Genomic DNA, 20,256 nt, shown 5'->3' with positions numbered 1-20,256 from the left:
CTACATACCCTACTTTCAATGTTTCAAAACAGCAAAGTGCTTCAAAGTCAATAATCAACCATAAAGTAGAGCCTTAGCAAGGTGACAAGAGACCCCAAAATAATTAGAAAAGAATAAAAAGTTTATATCCATATGGATCTTTTTAAGGAATGAAAATAAAAAGGGCCTATATTTCAAATATGGTGAAAAATATACAACTGATTATGCATCCAAGTACACTTACAAAAATGCCAAGGCCAAGAATTACAATATGATACTACTTGAGGATGTGGATGATGAGGTTATTGAAAAACCAACAGAGAGTGCATAAGCTAAATTTGAAGAGCATGAAAGCCAAGAATTATAATATGATAGTTCTTGAGGATGTAAATGATGAGGTTATTGAAGAACCAACAATGAGTACACAAGCTGAATTTGAAGATCGTGGATTTAATCCTGATAGGCATGTTCCTTTTGATCCTAGTGAAATATATTTACCTCTTTCTACCACTACCTTTTGTTCTATTTCCATGCATTGATGGGCAGCTTATCCATTTACAAGGAATCCCTAGTAAATATGATTTTTAGCTTATCACCATAAGCAACTCAAGGAGTACAAATAATACTCTTATATTTTTATTTTACACCTAAATAAAAAGGTAGAAGATCAGTCCAAGAATTCAGCTAAGCATTTAGCTTTGAAAACTCTCCTTGAGAAGTGCAAGAACTTGTTTGAAGGGCCTACTTCATTACTTCCTAAGAGAGTAGTGGATCACCCTATAAATTTGGATCCTCATTCAAATCCAATCAATAGGATACTCTATAAATTGTCTAAATGTGAGCATAAAGAAGTAACCAAGCTAATCAAAGAGCTTTTACATGTGCTATTCATTGAGCCTAGTTTTCCACTGTATACATCTTGGATCTTGTTAGTAGTGAAGAAGAAAGAATTTTCAAGATGTGTATTAACTAGAAGGATCTAAACAAGATCATAGTGAAGAACAAATATCTAATTCCTAGAGTTAATGATTTGCTTTATGAGCTCAAAGGAGCTAGGTTCTTTACTAAACTTAACTTACGATCTGGATATCATAAAATCAAAACTACCTTTAGGATTGATCGTGGATTATACCATTTCTTGGTGATGCCATTTGGGCCTACTAATACTCTAGCTACCTTTCAAAGTCTGATAAATAAGAATTTACAACGTTTTCTCTTTTAGCCTGCTCTTGTTTTCTTTGATGACATATTGATTAATTGCAAGACTCTACAAGACCAATTGTCACATATGAGGAAGGTTTTTTTATATATTGAGGTATCACAAACTCTTCGCGAAGGAGAAGAAAGTGTTGTTTTATACAAATTAAGATGGAGTACTTGCATCATATTGTTAATGAAAAAGGAATATAGATTAATTATATAAAGGTGCAGTGTATTAGAGATTTGTCAACAACTATCACCACTACTTCACTTAGAGGATTTCTTGGTTTTTCATCATTTTACCGCAAATTCATTAAGTATTATTCCACTATAGAATTTCCTTTGATTGGCAGTTCGAATAATAAAGATTTCTTTTGGGATACACTTACAAATAGTAGCTTCAACTAGAACTACTTCTCCTATTTTAGTATAACTGGATTTTTTCAGAGAGCTTACCATACAATGTGATGCCAACCACTGTAATATAGGGGCTCTTTTGCTACAAGAGCATAGAGCTATTGCCTTTGAAAATCACAAGCTTAGAGATAAAGTACATAGCTATGAATGTATATGATCAAGAGATATTGGCTATTCTATATACGATAAAGAAATGGTATCATTATTTATATAGCAATCAGCAATTTAGAGTTCAAAGTGATCAGAGGGTCCTAAAGTATTTTCTTACCTTCTCAAATCTTACTCCTAAGTGGCATAGATGGATAGCTACCTTATAAAAATATGATTTTAATATCACTCATACAAGGGGCAAGGATAATGTGGTAGTAGTTGATTCTGTTTTTAGAACGTGGGCATGTCGTGTTGCAACTATGATTAAGTTACATAACGACTAGATTTAGGAGTTACAAAAGGCCTATCTTTTGGATGATGAGCTCAACCATATTTCAAAAATTACGACAAGGTCTCATGGAGAAAAACTCATATTATCAACTTCAAAATGGCCTAATCTATCTTAATGGCAAGATTGTTCTACTTCTTCCTTCAGGATATTTTGGAGTGTTTAAGATCTATAATAAGATTAGGAAAAGCTTTCAATCATATACATGGAATGGGAAATGGGAACAAGAATGGGACCCCCAAGAATAGAAGGAACATCCAAGGTCAAGGAATGGGAATGGGGAGAACAGCACATATCTTAAGTTCCCCAAATATACCCTACGTGACCCAAATTATCCCATTAGCTTCCCATTACTACAAATCGCCCAAGTCACTATTGCTCCACATTGCTCTCAACACCCCAAAAATGCCACAAGCTTCCAAATGTCCTGAATGTTCCTCTAATTATCTCAATATCCTCAATGCTCCAAATTGACCCAAATTCCCCAAAATTGACTTCATTACCCCCATAGCTCCAAATTGCCCTAAATTGTCCCAAATGCTAATTATTCCAATTTTTCTTGAAATTAAACAATATAAATGGATGATTATTTTGGGATTAAGGATAGAACTGAAATTTGATTGTGATTTGCAAGAGTCGATAATGCATTAAACTTGAACTTTGCATAGACTCGTGATTAGCTTGTGGCTTGTCTTGATGCTTTGAATCCTCAACCTGAGAGAGAGAGAGAGAGAGAGAGAGAGAGAGAGATTAGCACATGCACATTACGCAATGGAGATGAGTGAACATGTAATATAAATGTGATACCATTAAGAAAAAAACACTAAAAAAACGTCAATTTTTGGTTAGCAAGCTTGGAGTGACTTTTCCAAATTGGCAATGACAGGGGGAATGGCAAGGAATGGCAGGGGAAATGGCAAGAAAAGGTAGGGAACGGTAGGAAACAACCCTAGGAAGAGCAAGCAATGTTTCTTGGCCATTTCACCTCCTCGAAGGGTTTGGAATGCATTTGTTTGATTGTTCCTGCAGGCCCAAATGGTGGTTCCTTATTTCCATACGTTTAATGAAAAGGACTATGTCATGGAGTGTATGCCTTGCCAACAGAACAATGATAGCACCCATAAGCTAAGTTTTTTGTTATAGCCATTGCCTACTCCCCCCCTGAAGGAAAATGGACACATATTACTATGGATTTCATTATTGGCTTATTTACTACCAAAAGGGTTTGGAATGGCAATTATATAGTAATGGACAAACTCACTAAGAAAGCATATATTATTCCTACCAAGATCTAGTTCAGTGCTTCATAGGCGGCTAGTCAATTCATGGAGCAAATCTTTAAATTACATGGATTATAATAGGTGATTGTGCATGATAGGAATACCAAGTTCATGAGTAACTTTTGATAGGGGGTATTCAACTCCATGGATACTAAATTAGCTCCTTCTACAACCTATCATCTACATGGTGATGTCGAGATAGAAAGGGTAAATAAGTGGTCTGAGACTTATCTCACCATTTCTATCATGATGTACAACATATAGAGGATTCATGGTTGTATGTGATTGAGTTTGCTTGTAATAACTCCATTCATGCTAGGATTGGAATTTTACCCTTTGAGGTTACAAGGTGCCTCTACCCAAAGTTATTTTCAATGAGAATACTAACCCGCTTGGAAAATATAACTTGGAAAGAATGCAGACCCTTGTTCAATAATGTAATATGAATCTTTAAAAAACTCAAGATCAAATGAAGATATATGCTAATGAGAATAGGCAACACTTAGAGTTCTAGGAGTGAGAGTTGGTTTTATTGAAAGTACCCAAGTCTTGCTACTCTACTTTTAAAAACGGATCCAACAATAAACTTACAAGTCCTATGGACCCTACAAGACCTTGAAGCGTATTGGAGACCTGGCTTATAGATTGAAATTTCCCTCTTCCACTAAGATTCATAATTATGTACTTCATGTTAGTAAACTCAAATCCTTTTATGGTACCCAAGTCAAAAAATTTGATAAGTTGCCTCCTATGAATGAAGAAGGAATTATTAAATACATTCCTAGGAAGATCATAGGACAGCATGAAAAGAAGCTTTGCTCTCACTCTATGATTTATTGTTTAATCAAGTGAACAAGTTTACTACTTAAGAAAGCTTGTTGGAGGTGTGATTCTATTTTAGACGAGTTTTCATGTCTATGGGATGCATTAGTGGGTGGCTAAGACATAGGCAACAAGACAGTCAATTGTGGTATAAACAAAGCCCAAACAACAATCTATTTTAAAATAGATTTTACTCTACTTAATTTTCAAAAAAAAGGCCACCTATATAGGGTCAAAGCACTCTTCATTAGCTACATTTTGATATATGCCATGCCCTATTCAGATACTTCTATCAAAAGATATAGCAATTTTGTTCAACAAGGCCTATTTTTTATAGCAAACTGTCTATTCCTTACAGAGTCTATTTCTTGAAGATTTGAAGACTCCAATTTCTTTTCAAGATATCTTAATTATGTATATGGTAGAGGCTTCCCTTTTTATCTTCATTTCAGCGACAAATATCTCTTTATTTCTTGATTCATTTCTTATCTTTTGTATAGCTGAAATCAAAGTGGTACTCTACTTCATACATCTTTCTTTATCATTATAAATTTTTATTGTGGGTAAAAACCTTTAGACAAGGATAGATTGTAAGAAGATGGGAAAACATGTTTTGGTGAGAAAATTATTAATAATACATTATCACACTGACACAGATATAAAAGATGTGAGACATGTAATTTTTGATATCTTCTTACCATAATACAATTATTGTCTCTTATCTCATCTACTTGTACTTAGCTTTTATGGCTTCTCTCTTCTTTTCTATCTTTCTAGTCTTTCTCTATCCTTGTCACTCATTCTAACTCTCTTTTACTCTTCTTTCTATCACTTCTCAACCCTCTCCTTTTGACATGAGAAAGAGAGACGAGAGTGATGTTACTATAGTCAATAGCAATTTTTAGTCATTTCTAACAACCGGGAGAGACTCTACAAGCAAGTAACAACATCTAGACAATGGGCAGCAACAGGCGAGATCAAACAGGACAGAGCAACAACTATATGGAGCCTCAAGGATACTGGAAAACAATATTTTATTACTAATTTCACAAAGACAACTACTAGTTGAAATACTATCTCTCATTAAAAATGAGAACTCTCTCTTCTCAGTTCTATTCTCATCTACTAATAATCCCTCAACATTTCTCAACTATTTTCAACTTGGGGTATGGAGCCATTGCAATAGTTGTTGACACCTTCTTTTGAATTGGCGTGATGTGCTTACATACTTATGAGTGATCCCCACAAGAGAATATCCAAAATCTAGTCTAGCGTGAATCAAGCAAAAAAGTTTTTCTATCACAAATTGATAGGTATGCGTGCTAAAAGGCTAGTAGTAAAGATCCTTAGAAAGCTTCATGGTAGGATCAAGAGAAGTGGTCATGGGCCATGTCTGATCAATGCAATACTAATCCACTAACCAAAGGATATATTTTCACTAAGATACAAAGGTTTGGTCCACAAATAGAATAGCTGCCCGAAGCAATTAATCTCAAATGTAGAGCAAGCTCTTTGTTGGTCTCACAAAACTTGAGTTGGTGATCAAAAGACTATGAACATATCATAAGTTATAGGTAGCTCTATCTAAAGTGGTTTATACAAATAGATTCTAATCATAAGGGATAGAATGAAATCCATGAGATCAAAGGAACTTATATGTCATGTGAAACCACAAGCATATTATTTACTTCAGAACGTAAAGAGCTTCTATAAGTGAAAGACTTGTCTTCATGGTCTAAAAGAGAAAACCCGAGAGGCTTCTCCAGTTGACTTTCTCCTCTAAACAACCATTCAAAAAGTCAGTTTTGACATCCGTGATAGACCAACAATTGCACAATGAGTACCCAATGCAACCAAGAAATTGAATGTTGTCATCCGTGTAGTTTTGGTGCAAAGGTTCCTTCATGGTTAATTCCTTGCTTTTTTTTATTTCTTATACTAGAAGGCGAGCCTTATACTTATTAAAGGTTCCATCAACTTTCACTTTAGTTTAAAAAGTTCAATTAGTCTAAATGCCCTTCTTATGGCCTAAATGATCCACCAAGGTCTAGATTCTATTTTTGGTCAATGCTCTTAAGCTAGACAAGATGTAATACACACTAGCTAATTAGAATAACCACAAAACTTAAAGATTACCAAAGTTTGCAACCCATCCAAAGCCCTAATTCTAGTGAGCAGTGTGTTTTTGCCCCAAAAAAGTACAAAAAATTTGCCAAAAAATCCAAATTTTAGGAGAAAATTGGACCTCATTGAAGGCAGCAAAGGTAGTTGAGTTGATTTTAAGTGCCAAGCGGAAGACACGGTTTCAAAGAGCACTTGCAAATTTTTCATAATTTTTTCAAACACCGGATCGATCGAAAGCAAATAATCGACAGTACGGGACTCCGAGTCAGGCAAGCAAAAATTTTCAAAAAATAAAACGGAGGTCGGGAAGTCAAAGTGCAGGAGGCTGGACATGTCAAAAGCCAAAGAGAGCCAAACTTAAAATTGCCTTGGCATGGACTTGTTGGGGGGGGCCAAAGGCCCCTAATTAAAAACTTAAAAAAACAATTAGGAGGGGGGGGGGGGGGGGGGGAGGGGGGGCGCGGTCTCAAAACAGTGGCCTGCAGTACGTGCGGCCTCCCATTATATACGGCTATCATGATGAGAGGGAGGAGACCGGCTACAAGCAACCCCCCAATTGGATCTAGGCATTGAATTTCTACAGTCCTTTGCCTTCGATCACCACCTACCGCTCGCGAGATGGCTGCTTGAATGGTCTGATCACAATCTAGTCTCTCTCCTCCAAGAGGGGGTTTTTGAAGAATCAAGAAGAGAATGCGGCTGAAGGATGCTTGTCCGATGGTGATTGGATTGCTCCAAAATTAAGAGGAGGCTGAGGGAAGGGTGTTCAGCATTGAAGAATGATTGTTGGTCAGTCCGTTGGTTGCCCGTAGTAATTTGCAAAAAACCCACAACACATGAATAAGTGATCTGCTTCAGTTTTATAAAGAAAATTTGCTTCTTTTTTATGTTTGATGGTTGAAATGGTGTGCACATGGAAATATAATTTACATGAATCTTATTTGCATTATGATCGAGGGTTGCACATGGAAAAATACATAACCCATAATGATATATGATCGTAATAATTAAATTCAAATCAAAAAGTGCATTTTTAGAGGGAAAATGAAGATTTTGTTGGTTTCGGATGGAAAACGAAATTCACATGGGATAAAATTCTAATAAAAACTATCTTTGAGCTATCATAATTCATCAAAAATCATAGATTAAAAAATATCCTATTTTTATTAATAGATAAATAGAAAAAAATAGAAAAAATAAGAGAAATGGATTTTTGTGCTTTAAAAATTATGAAAAAAATATGATTAAGGTTTGTGAATTTTCAACAAGATTAAGGAATGAGAATTACGCCTCAAGTCATCCTTGTTTTTATGTTAGAGAGCAATTTTTATTGCTTTATACATGAAAAATAACATAAAAATAAACTCTACACCTATGCAACGTTGGAAAACCCAAATAGTTAGGGAAAAGAGGGATTGTAAGAGTGAGAGGTTGTTGAAAATACATAAAATTCTGATTAATTTGGTTTAGGCACAGCATATAGACAAATAAAAATTTAAGTTTAAGGAGACTAGTAGCACGAGGAAACTCGGTGCTAGCCTCTAGCAACGCAGCAACAACGAGTAGATGAGAACTCATTAAAGAATTGTTTTGCACACCACATAGTTGATTTCTAATCATAAAATGCTTTTACACAATGATCATACACTTCTACATTTTGCATGCCACATGATATAAAACATGGATGCATAGCACTTGATTAACTAAATAAATGACCAACATGGAATGTGTGAGGATTCCTAAGCTGCAAGATAGACGAGCAGTTTCTTAGGATAAGTTTAGTGAGGAAATATCAACTCTTGAATCGTTCAATATACAGAAGAGTGGAGCTTGTACGTTTACTCTTTATGTTGGAGCAACACATCAGAAGGCCAATCCCTAAGATGTAAAAGAGTTGCAGTGGGGCCATGGCAGTCAATCGGGAGGTTGCCTCCTATGTATATGATACGTTGTATATTATACCCATGTGTATGGGATCTCCCTTTGAGTAGAGGAAGGCAAACATTGGACTGTGTCCTATTACAAGCACAAGATCCATATTAGAGTTTAGTATAGCGTGTCCCTTATACGCTCTTGGTTACAAGGCCGTGTGGGGTGTCTTATGTGTCTTAGAGGTCCAGCTAGTGCCTATAGCTAGTATCGGTCCCATTTTAGGTCCCGATAGGTGGTGCAATTACCAAGGGCTACCTACAAGTGGTAGTTTCCATGCCTTGGTGGATTGGGACCTACTCTCTAGTGTATGCCAAAATTTAGTGAGCTAGACTCACAAGACCATCAAGCAGAGCTCCAAAAGCAAGAGAGGGCTAAATGAGCTAGACAACAGACTGAGATAAACAAAAGATACTCTCTGCAAAGAAGTAGCCCAATAGCTTTGCAAGGGCAGGGTTTTAATAACCCTAGCTCGGCACATAGTCCATTAGGGGGAGGAATCTCTAGTTCTTCCCCCCTTCCAATCAGTCCCTCCACTTCGAGTGGAGCTCTAGTTTTAGTTGTTTGAACCCCTATAGTAGTAGCGAATCCGATTATTACCATGGTGGTACAACCTATGACTATAGCTGCTGGAATGGCATATTTGCCAGCTTTAGGTTTTCCCCTACCCATCTTTAATGTGTTAGTGGAGGAGGATGCAGAACTGCACATTAACGATTTCCAAAAGTTGATGTTCAACTGTCGTATCCAAGATGGACATTTAATAATGTTCTTTAACATGACTCTTAAAGAAAGAGCTGCCATATGGTATCATGACCTAGAGGCGAGAACCATGACCACTATTGATTTATTTTTTGAAGCCTTTCAAAGAGATTTTTTCCCTAATAGGGGTGGTCAATATTGGCTACGTGTACTAAATGTGACATGTCAAGAGCCACATGAGGATATCCGAGCATATGCCAAGAAGTTAAAAGAGGTCTTTTGCAAATTGCAAGTCTCTATCCCTATTCCAACAACTGCCCAACTGCAATATTTCTTGAATGGTCTAGATTTCAATATTTAGGTGCAGTTGAGTAGTGTCACTTTTTCGAATGTAGACACTACCATTAGACGAGCACAAGAAGTAGAATCCTCACTACAAGCAATCTATGCCTCTCGAACCAATCTGAATATGGGTCTAGTATTTCGAGAAATAATTTGGCATTGACCAATGGCAATGGAAGTCAAGTGATAGTTATGGCAATGGAAGTCAAGTGATAGCATGGTCCAAAATGTGCCTTTATTGCCAGCTCCCCCCACTACGACTATGCCTATGGCTAGTTAGCTAGCTCCACTGAATGTTGGAGGCCAAGTATCAAACCCTAACGTTGTTCCTGTGGGTCAGCAGCAACCAATGCCCAATCAAATTGTTAGGCCAATGGAACAACGAATAAACGATCATGACTATGAGTCAAGTGCATCAAAAGTCCTTAGAAAAGTTAAGAACATGATGAAGCACTACACTGACATGACTTTTGAACAATATAGACAAAGAGTCGTTGATGTTAATTTTCCTAAAAAGTAATAGAATTTGATAGGGCATTGACGCCCTAAAGAGGGTGCACCCTTGAGATTTAGTTATAAATGGTGTGGCAGCCAGCACTACCCTCAAAATTTTCCAAACGTCAAATGTGATATTTATGGAAAGTCCAACCATTTGGCTGCTACCTGGTGGAGTAAGATTAGCTCTCTTCCAATAAGGTAGTAGAATCCAAGTCTTGTTAACCATTGTGCACAAGGAAATAATCTTGAGCAAGATGGTAGGCCAAAAAAAATCCTTCAAAGAGGTAATGCTATTGTAGAGGAGCTGCCTAGTACTTGATAGTTAGGATGCCTTGCCAACCTAATCACCCTAAAGTCCAAAAGGCATTCTATGTTTGCAATAGTGACTTGGACCTTAGTGATGCAACCTTCAAGTTACCTAAGACTATCGTAAGCCATTCTAAGAATCATGGAGACATCTTCAAAGAGGTAAGGCTATTGTAGAGGAGCTGCCTAGTACTTGATAGTTAGGATGCCTTGCCAACCTAATCACCCTAAAGTCCAAAAGGCATTCTATGTTTGCAATAGTGACTTGGACCTTAGTGATGCAACCTTCAAGTTACCTAAGACTATCGTAAGCCATTCTAAGAATCATGGAGACATCTTTTTGGATTGCAAGACCCAGCCTCTCCATCAATTCAGACCTCATGATATTAATAGAGGATCCCCTATCTACGATAGCATGATCCACTATTATTCCATCAATGTAGGTTGCAACCCTTGGGCAATGTTTTTCAGCATGCTCAAACCAATCATCTCCTACTTGCACTATGCCTAGAGGTTCTACAATATATCCAGTGTGCACGATCTTTTTAAATTCCTTGAGCACTCTCGAAGACAACTTAATCAGTTGCAAGAGATTCACATTTGGTTTAACTTCACAAAGAGAGCTTGCAAAATCAAGTTCGTGATAATTTGCTAGAGCTCTCTTCTCTCACCAGACCATTCTCTCTTTTGGTCATTGAACTAGTTTTGGTGCTTTCTTCTTAGCTTTTGACTTCCTTCTTGGTAATTCTTTATCGTTCTTAGCATCGGCTTTACTCTCTATGGGTTTTAAAGGTCCCCCTTCCATGTCAGGGTTAAGGACTTATGTCCCTTTTTTGTCTTATTTAGGGTTTTCATCGATAGGTTTTACATGATCTTTGCCGCCTTCTCTACCCTTTTGACCTCTCGTAATGGCCCGTAGATTAGAAGTTTCAGTTCCATTAACTTATACAGTCTCAATGAGGCTAACTCCACTTGTTAAGTAGACCTTGGATCTTGCAAGCAAGCTATCAAGTGGATATACATGCCGATTGATTGATATTTGATAGAGGTGCCCATTGCGTAGTAGTTGATGCATATCATGAATCCTGAGTCTCCTCAAAGCGAGAGAGCTCCTTTATCCTCTACGGAATTAGAGACATTAGAAGATGTATATGCTAGCAAGACTTCTTCAAGTGATGAATCCAAAGAAGTGTCCACTATAGAGGACATCTATCAAATAACTCTTAATGAGCCAATAGAGCCTCGAGATCAAATAAGAGACATGGATGTGAAGAGCTAGATCTTGGTACGCCAAATGATCCATGGCCAATTAAATCAAGGTCCATGCTCAATGTGGAAGAAAAGGAGAACTATGTGTCCCTTATCCAAGAGTTCCACGACATCTTTGCCTAGAGTTATGATGAGATGAGAGGTATTCCCTCCAACTTGGTTGTTCATACCATTCCTCTAAAGAAAGGTAGTCACCCTATGTGTCAGAAAGTAAGGTGTATGCCTTTCGAACTGAGGAGCGGGTTGTTTGAGGAGAAATTGCGATAAGCTGGTTTGATCTTCCCTATTCAGCACACTGAATGGTGTTCACCTATTGTTATTAGGAAGAAGAAAAATAATCAAATCCGGCTTTGCATAGACTTTAGAGAGTTGAATAAGCAGACAATTAAGGACTACTACCCATTGCCCTTTATTGATTAGATTTTGGACTAGTTAGCGAGTAGGGAAATATATTCGTTCAAGGATTGCTTTGCGAAATATAACCAAAATGCAATTGTAAAATAAGTTAAGCTTAAAACAATATTTATTACTGTCTTCAGTACCTTTACGTACCATGTGATGGCATTTGGTTTATGCAATGCACCTGGTTCATGGCAATAACTAACAAAAAAGACCTCTGGCAACATCTTCCCAGAGGAGTTGAAAGTATTTATCAATGACCTCGGAGCAATAACCATAAGACAAAGACACTCAATTATTTTGCGAAAGTGTTTTGAGCGTTGTAGACAATTTTGCATAGCTCTTAACCCACGGAAGTACGTCTTTGGGGTGCCTTATGGCCTATTGTTAGGTCATGTAGTTAGTTCAGTAGAGATCGTGAGTAATCCTGAAAAGATCAAGGTCATAGTCGCCATGAGTCTGCCGCGTACTCCAAAAGAAATACACAGCTTTTTCTCACCTGCGAGGTACTATTGGAGGTTTATAAATGCCCTGGTAGAAAGAATGTTGCCACTAACAAATCTATTATCCTTTGGTTGTCTCTTTGAATGGAGTGACCCTTGTAAGTAGCTTTTAATGATGTAAAACAAGAGCTAGTAAAAGCACCACTTTAAAAAGCACCTAAAAGGGGTGAAGTACTCTATATATTTTCAGCATCCACTATGCATAGTATCAGTTGCTCCTTATCCCAAATCTGGAAAGAAAAATGGTACCATTCGATCGCTTCTGCTAGTCAGAAGTTGGGCATATCAAAAATCAACTACACCTACATGGGAAAGTTATGCCTTGCAATGGTATTTGCGACTAAAAAATTCAAGCATTACATTCTCTATGTGAAGGTTGTATTTTATACAAAGGCAGAAGGGCTTAGATTGTTGATGAACAAGTTACAAACCCCTGATCATTTAGCAAAGTGGTTAATCACTTTGCAAGAGTTTGATTATGAGATCAAGAGTAAGCCACCGAGGTTGTTAGGCATTGTGGAATGCCTTGTGGATTTTGGGGAGCCAAAAGAGACTTTGACAGAAGGAAGCGATATGGAGTTTCTATTTAAAATTGATATGGCTTCTATCCCATCTTGGTATGCTGCTACTACGCATTACCTATCAACAGGAGAGGCTGGAGCCGATTTATCAAAATCAAAGGAGGAAAATTAGACATCAAGCTTTGAAATTTTCCTTGATCACAAGAACACTATATTGATAGGGGTTAATGATATCTATCGTTGATGTGTGATTCCTGAAGAGGTTGCATTTATTTTGAAAGAGTGCCATGACTCCGCTTATGGAGGGCATTTTGACAGGCAGCTTACTACACAAAAAGCTTCGAGAGCAGGTTATTGGTGGCCGTCTATTTTCCAAGATGCATTCGAGTATGTTAAGAGATGCGCTATTTGTCAATGACATGACAATAAGGAGAACAAGAAGTGACCACTTATTCCTATTATGGCTATACTTCCATTCGAGAATTGGGGAAATAGATTTTGTGGGTTCTATTACCCTATCGTCGATTGTGAAAAAAAGATATTATCCTAGTGACTGACTACTTTACAAAGTAGTCAGAAGCACGAGCGACGAGAAAAGACAATGCAAAAGAGACAGTTAGTTTTCTATTAGAGTAGATTATATGCAGATTTGGTCCACCAAAAGAATTAGTATCGAACTGTGGAATCCACTTTTAAAACAAGTTAATTAAGAGACTGATTGAAGCATGCCAAATTAAGCACAAGCAAATGGGTAAGTTGAAAGTACTAACAAGTAGCTTGTGGGTATTCTATCGAAAATAGTGTCTGAAAAGAAGCGAGACTGGGATAAGAAATTATGTATGGCGGTATCAACGTATAACACGATGTTTAAATGATCCACTGGCCACACTCCCTTCAAGCTAGTCTATGGGGAGGAGTGTGTTTTGCCCTTAGAGATTGAGTTGTCGACCATAAGATTCGCAATCAACCATTCTTTGGGTGATGAGAATGTCCTCTTCAAGTGCTTTATGACTCTGGCCCACTTGGATGAGCTCAAATTAGAAAGTTTGTCGTAGCATGAAGTAGCTAAGCCTTAGATGAAGCAGCTCTATGATTTAAAAGCAAAGAAATACACCTTTTAGAAATGGCAATTAGTTCTATATTATGATGTACGTAGAGAACTTTTTTCAGGAAAACTTGAGCCCAAATGGGATGGTCCCTACAAGATCATTAGAATAGGGAAAAATAAGTCCACGACATTATTGGTTGATCTTGAGAGAGTGGAATTTAAAAATAAGGTTAATCTTTATAAGATTAAACCTTATTACCTCTAAATACACTAGCAAAATAAATACCTTGCAAGTCAATACTGGGCTGATCAAGAACCTACAAGGGATGAATGAGGTTGATGGGATGGCTGATTCCTTATTTGGAACACCCATACTTGGAGCAAAGATATCATCATCAGGGGAATCTTATCTGGTGGAATAAAGGATATGAAGTGATTGAGCAAGAGGACAGATCATTCGTCTGGGAAATCAAAGTCTTCTATCATCATTGTTTATGAATCTTGACAAGCATCTGTATTATATTCAACCAAGAAGGTGAGATAGAGCCTTCAGTACATCCTCTAAATATGCTAAATTTTGATTATCATAATTTCGAGTAGAGATGATGATGGCAGGCTATGTGAATCCATTGTGGACGTACACATTGTACTTTAATGGAGTGTCCAGGGGTCCCAACAAGAAAGGGAGTATATGGATAGTTATTAGAGATCCCCGACGTAAAGTTGTGATAAAATTAACTATTTATCTCGGGGTTGGATTTACCAATAACATAGTGGAATACAAAGCTTTAATCATGGGCTTGAATATTGCTAAGAAAGGTGGTATTTGTTAGTTCTTAGTAAAAGGGGATTCCCAGTTGGTATTGAACCAACTAAATGGGACTTACACAGTACAAAACCCTATTCTTTCTATGTATTATCACACTATTATGACCCGGCTCGATAAGTTTGAGAGAGTGTCTCTTCAGGTGGTTCCACATTATTGGAATCACTTTGCGGACCCATTAGCAAACTTTGCTTATGAAAAAGATCTTTTTGTCAACTTTGGTCCTGATTTTGATATCTTTATGGATAAAGAGATAGAACTCGGTTAATTATGAGACCGCCTTTTATCAGAACATACCCTATATGACACGTGATGGTTAATATGGGTGATGCAAAGAGTAATCCAAACCCATTTTCCTTTGTTATCTTGGAGCCATAGGTTGGTTAAACAACATGTTATGTGTACATCTCTTGCTATTTATACAGGATGTATAGGCCATAATTTGATGCATTTAGTTTAGGGTAGAAGCCCTATTTTCTCCTTAGGATGGAGCATCTGATTATATATTAATAAGCTTTTTCAAGGAGGGGTATATACAAGCTGGTTTTTTTTATACCATTAGGCTGAGAGAATCGGTTCTTTTTACACTGTTATGACCCTGCTCGATGAGTTTGAGAAGGTGTCTCTTCAAGTGGTTCCACGTTATTGGAATCACTTTGCGGACTCATTAGAAAACTTTGCTTATGAAAAAGACATTTTCGTCAACTTTGGTCCTGATTTTGGTATCTTTATGGATGAAGAGATAAAACTCGGTCAATTATGAGACTGCCTTTTATCAGAACATATCCTATATAATATGCAATGGTTAATATGGTGATGCAACGAGTGATCCAAACCCATTTTCCTTTGTTATCTTGGACCCATAGGTTAGTTAAACAACATGTTATGCGTACACCTCTTACTATTTATACAAGAGATATAGGTCACAATTTGATGCATTTAGTTTAGGGTAATAAGATTTTTCAAGGAGGGGTATATACATGCTGGTTTGTTTGATGCCATTAGGCTGAGAGGACGGTTCTTTTTAGGGTTAATACTTGATTTCCTTAGGCTAAGAGGATTGATTTTTGTTGAGTTTAAATGTTTTATTTCTTTAGGCCATGAGGGCCATTTTTGTTAGGAGTGAACTATGTTATTTCGTTAGGCCAAGAGGGCCATATGTCTGTTTGATACAAGTGCGTTTAATGGTTTTTTGTCTCAAGGATTGTATCACACAGATTGCAAAAGTCACTGGATGGAGCCTTTGTTGCAGAGAAGCTGCTGGTGGCCATTCCACGTGGTTTCATCTCCTTTTTGAGTTTGTCCCTTAAGTAGATCATGATATATGTGTGTAGGGGTTACTTTCTTTTCGTTTATTAGGGACCAGCAATCAAGATATGAAGTCCCAGATTAAGGTTAGATATCAAGTTATTGCCTCCTGCAAAGGCATTGTCAAGCACTGAACGACGTGTTTTAGAAGGCAATCCTAATAACCATGTTCTATTGACCTACTAGATAGCCATTCTAGAAGCTTTTGTTAGTTGTGAGGCAGTTAGAAAAGCTTGCCATAACAAATATATGCAAAGAAGTAAAATCCTGAATAGTTGAAAAATAAAAACATACAGAGATGTGTAAAAATGAGTTCTAATCCCTATAAAAACAGCAAAGAAAATAAAGAAGTATATATGAGCTATGCTTACTACCTTGTGAAGGCTTGGTAGATTCTTGGGAACGAGTCACCGATACCTTGTCTTCCTCGAGGTGGCATCTAGCTGAAAAAATAAAACAAAGAGAAGGTTGGAGCGAAAATAAAAGTAAGCGTCAGAAAAGGGTTATCACCTTGCGAGGGCTTAGCAGGCTCTTAGATACCGAGATAGGATCTGAGGCCAATGCTCTATTCTCATTGGGTCACTACGCTCAACTTCCTCCTTTTTATACACCCGAGTATGAAAGAATTAAAGCTACATGAAAATATATTAAATAAAAATATTTATTGCTCAGGCTATAGGAGTCCTCACCTAGAAGGAGCTCCTGGATGAGTTGCCCTTAGTTAGATAAGTAGTTCAGACCACCACTTAAGATGACCTCTCTGATAGTTCTTTTTAGCTTGGCCGTGTTGGAGGAGTTGATTAGTGACTAGCTTTGGGCTTCCTGTTAAGTTATGCTAGGTCTACTCCTCATGGATTTCACGCCTTGGTTTTGTCAAGGGTAGAGTGAGAGCTATGATGTGTTTTATTGTGTCTCTATTTTTTATCAGCTTGATGCTCTTTGTGCTGATGTTTGTGCAAATTTATTCGTGGGATTCGACAAGCTAAGTTACCCTATCCCATGGTCGCTAATGAGCGGTGGATTTTTTCCCCAAAAAAGTGTATAAAAAAAAACCAAAAATTTTAAATTTTAGAAGAAATTTGGACCCCGTTGAAGGCGGCAAAGATAGTGGTCGATTTGAAGCAGCAAGCAAAAGACCGAGTTTCAAAGCAATTTCGAAGAGCACTCGCACATTTTTCATAATTTTTCCAAATACTGGATCAAGCCAAGGAGAATGACTGACAGTACAAGACTCCGAGTCGAGTAGGCATAAATTTTCAAAAGTTAAAACAGAGGTCAAAAATTCAAAGTGCAAGAGACTGGACATGTCAAAAGCTAAAAAGGACCAAACTTAAAATTGCTTGGATATGGACTTGTTGGGGGGTTTGGGAGGGAGGGAGAGGAAGGGGCACCATTTCAAAATGGCGGCCTGTAATACATACCGCTCCCCCATTATAGGCGACGATCATGATGAGAGAGAGGAGAGAGGCTAGAAGAAGACTACAAGAAACCCCCCAATCAAATGTAGACAATGAACTTCTGCAGTCCTTCACCTCCGATCACTGCCTTTGGCTTGCAAGATGACTGCTTGAATGATCTAATTAGAATCTAGTCTTTCTCTCTCCTCCATCTCTCTCCTCCAAGAGAGGGTTCGTATATGAAGAGTCAAGAAGAGAATGCTACTAAAGAATGCTTGTCTGACGGTTGCTCCAAGATCAAGAGAAGGTTGAGAAAATGATGTTCAACACTGAAGAATAATTGCTGATCGGTCCATTGGTTGCCATAGTAATTGACAAAAAACCTGCAATACGCGAATAAGCGGTATGCTTCATTTTTTAAAAGAAATTTTGCTTATTTTTTATGTTTGATGGTTGAAATGGTGTGCACATGGAAAGATAATTTACATGAATCTTGTTTGCATTATGATTGAGGTGTATATAGAAAAATACAGAACCGGTAATGATATATGATCATAATAATTAAATTCAAATCGAAAAGTACATTTTTAGAGAAAAAATGAAGGTTTTGTTGGTTTCGAATGAAAAATGAAATTCAAATGCGATAAAATTCTAATAAAAACTATCTTTCAACTATCATAATCAATCAAAAATCATACATTAAAAAACCATATTTTTAGGAATAGATAAATAGAAAAAAATAAATAAATAAATTTTTGTGCTTTAAAATTTTAAAAAAATATGATTAAGATTTATAAATGTTTAACAAGGCTGAGGCATGAGGATTAAGCCTCAAGTTATCCTTGTTTTTATATTAGAGTGCAATTTTTATTGCTTTATACATGAAAAATGACATAAAAATGAACTCTCCAACTATGCAATGTTGCAAAACCTAAACAGTAAGGAAAAAGAGGGATTGTAAGAGTGAGAGGTTGTTGGAAATACATAAAATTCTGATTAATTTGGTTTAGGCACAGCATATAGGCCGATAAAAATATAAGTTTAAGAAGACTAGTAGCACGAGGAAACTTGGTGCTAACCTCTAGCAACGTAGCAGCAACGAGTAGATCGGAAATCATTAAAGAATTGTTTTGCACATGGCTGATTTCTAATCATAAAATGCTTTTACACAATGATCATACACTTCTACATTTTTCATGCTACATGATATAAAACTTGGATGCATAGCACTTGATTGACTAAATAAATGACCAAAGTGGAGTGTGTGAGGATTCCTAGGCTATAGGATAGACCTTGGGGTAAGTTTAGTGAGGAAATATCAACTCTTGGATCGTTCAATATACAAAAGAGTGGATCTTGTACGTTTACTCTTTATGTTGAAGCAACGCATCAAAAGGCCAATCCGCGAGATGTAGAAAAGCTGCACTAGGGCCATGGCAATCAGTCTAGAGGTTGTCTCCTATGTATGTGATACGTTGTATATTATATCCATGTGTATGGGATCTCCCTCTGAGGAGTAGAGGAAGGCAAACATTGGACTGTGTCCTATTACAAAAGTGTGTCCCTTAGATGCTCGTGGCTGCAAGGCCGTATGGCCCAACATCTGGGATGATCCGCAACATCTAAATAGAAGGCTTCCCAACACTTTGTTCATATTTTTTGTAAGTTCAACAATTAGCTCATTGTTACCGTGCCATCATTAATCCAAGGCACCAAGGTTTTTTATTTCTTTTCTATAGTCTAATGTGTCCTTTAGCTGCCACATTCATTGCTACTGCTTCAATTTTCTACATTTATTGTTGAGTAGACCACTCTATTATCTAGCACACTAGATGACAATTTCTAGCCTCTATTTGGTTGTGGCATAAGCCATCTAACATCAAATTATCCTCTATAGTTTCCACCTGGCTGCATACTACTATGTATGATTGGTTGTACACATCTCAACTACATCAATATTTCACTTCATACTTTGATCCAATGGCATTGACATTGGCTAATAATCAACTACACTATACTTTATTAATATATCCAAGATGTTATTTAACTAAAAGAATGCTTTAAATAGATTTTTATAACTCAAATTTTATTGAATTTTCTGTGTCCCCCGTAAGCAAACATCCAAACTTTGAAAGCGTCCACATCAATAGATAGAAAATTGCCTAGTCACTCACTTTATCCCTTGTTTTTTAGATTGTCTTAACCTTTCCATTAACTAACACCCTCTATCCATCAAATGTCTCCTCCATCTCCTACTATGGTGATCCACCATTGGCAAATGATCTACCTTGCATATTACTCCAGTCTCAACTATACTCTTTATTCTAAAGGTGCCTTACAGCTTGCATTTTCTTTTTGAATGCAAACATCCAAACTTTGGGAGGGTCCACATCAATAGATAGCAAATCGCCCATCCATTCACTTTATCCCTTGTTTTGAGGATTGCCTTAGCTTTTCCATTAGCTAGTATCTTGTATCCATCAAGAGCCTCCTCCCATCTCCTACCATCGTGATCCACCATTGGCAAATCATTTAGCTTTCATTTCACTCTAGTCTCAACTATACCCTTTGTCCTTAAGGTGACCTACAATCTACATTTGCTATTTGAAGATCTTCCTCTTCTAACTTTTGTCCAATTCCAAATTTCTACAAGTGATTAGCTACCATTCTCTTCTAGTAGTCACATTGTTATATTTACCAATTTCAATCCTAGATATTTTTGTCTTTTGGTTTCTAGCTACTTGTGCTTCTAGTAGTCACATTGCTATGCTTACCAATTCCAAACCTAGAGACTGTTGTATTTTGGTTTCTAGCCACTTGTGCTTCCATTTCTAGCATCAAGTCAGCTTTCATTGGTGGTTACACTACTCGAGATCCACCTCAAATGGATGTCACTCTTTGACTATTCCCTCAACTTACTCCCATGAGACTCCTTGACTATTCGACA

The 20,256-nt window shown here is 37.1% G+C and overlaps 1 protein-coding gene across 3 annotated transcripts in view; it reads right to left on the bottom strand.

Moving 5' to 3' along the window:
* Positions 1-20,256, bottom strand: part of LOC148013976 (MADS-box transcription factor 23-like) — a 139,306-nt gene that overhangs the window by 106,460 nt on the left and 12,590 nt on the right. The window lies entirely within an intron of this gene.

Source organism: Lygodium microphyllum, chromosome 25 (genome assembly GCF_053477565.2).
Source record: "Lygodium microphyllum isolate KBCC chromosome 25, Lygodium_microphyllum_v1.1.10, whole genome shotgun sequence".
NCBI classification, from domain to species: domain Eukaryota; kingdom Viridiplantae; phylum Streptophyta; class Polypodiopsida; order Schizaeales; family Lygodiaceae; genus Lygodium; species Lygodium microphyllum.
This window is presented reverse-complemented; position numbering and strand designations above follow the sequence as displayed.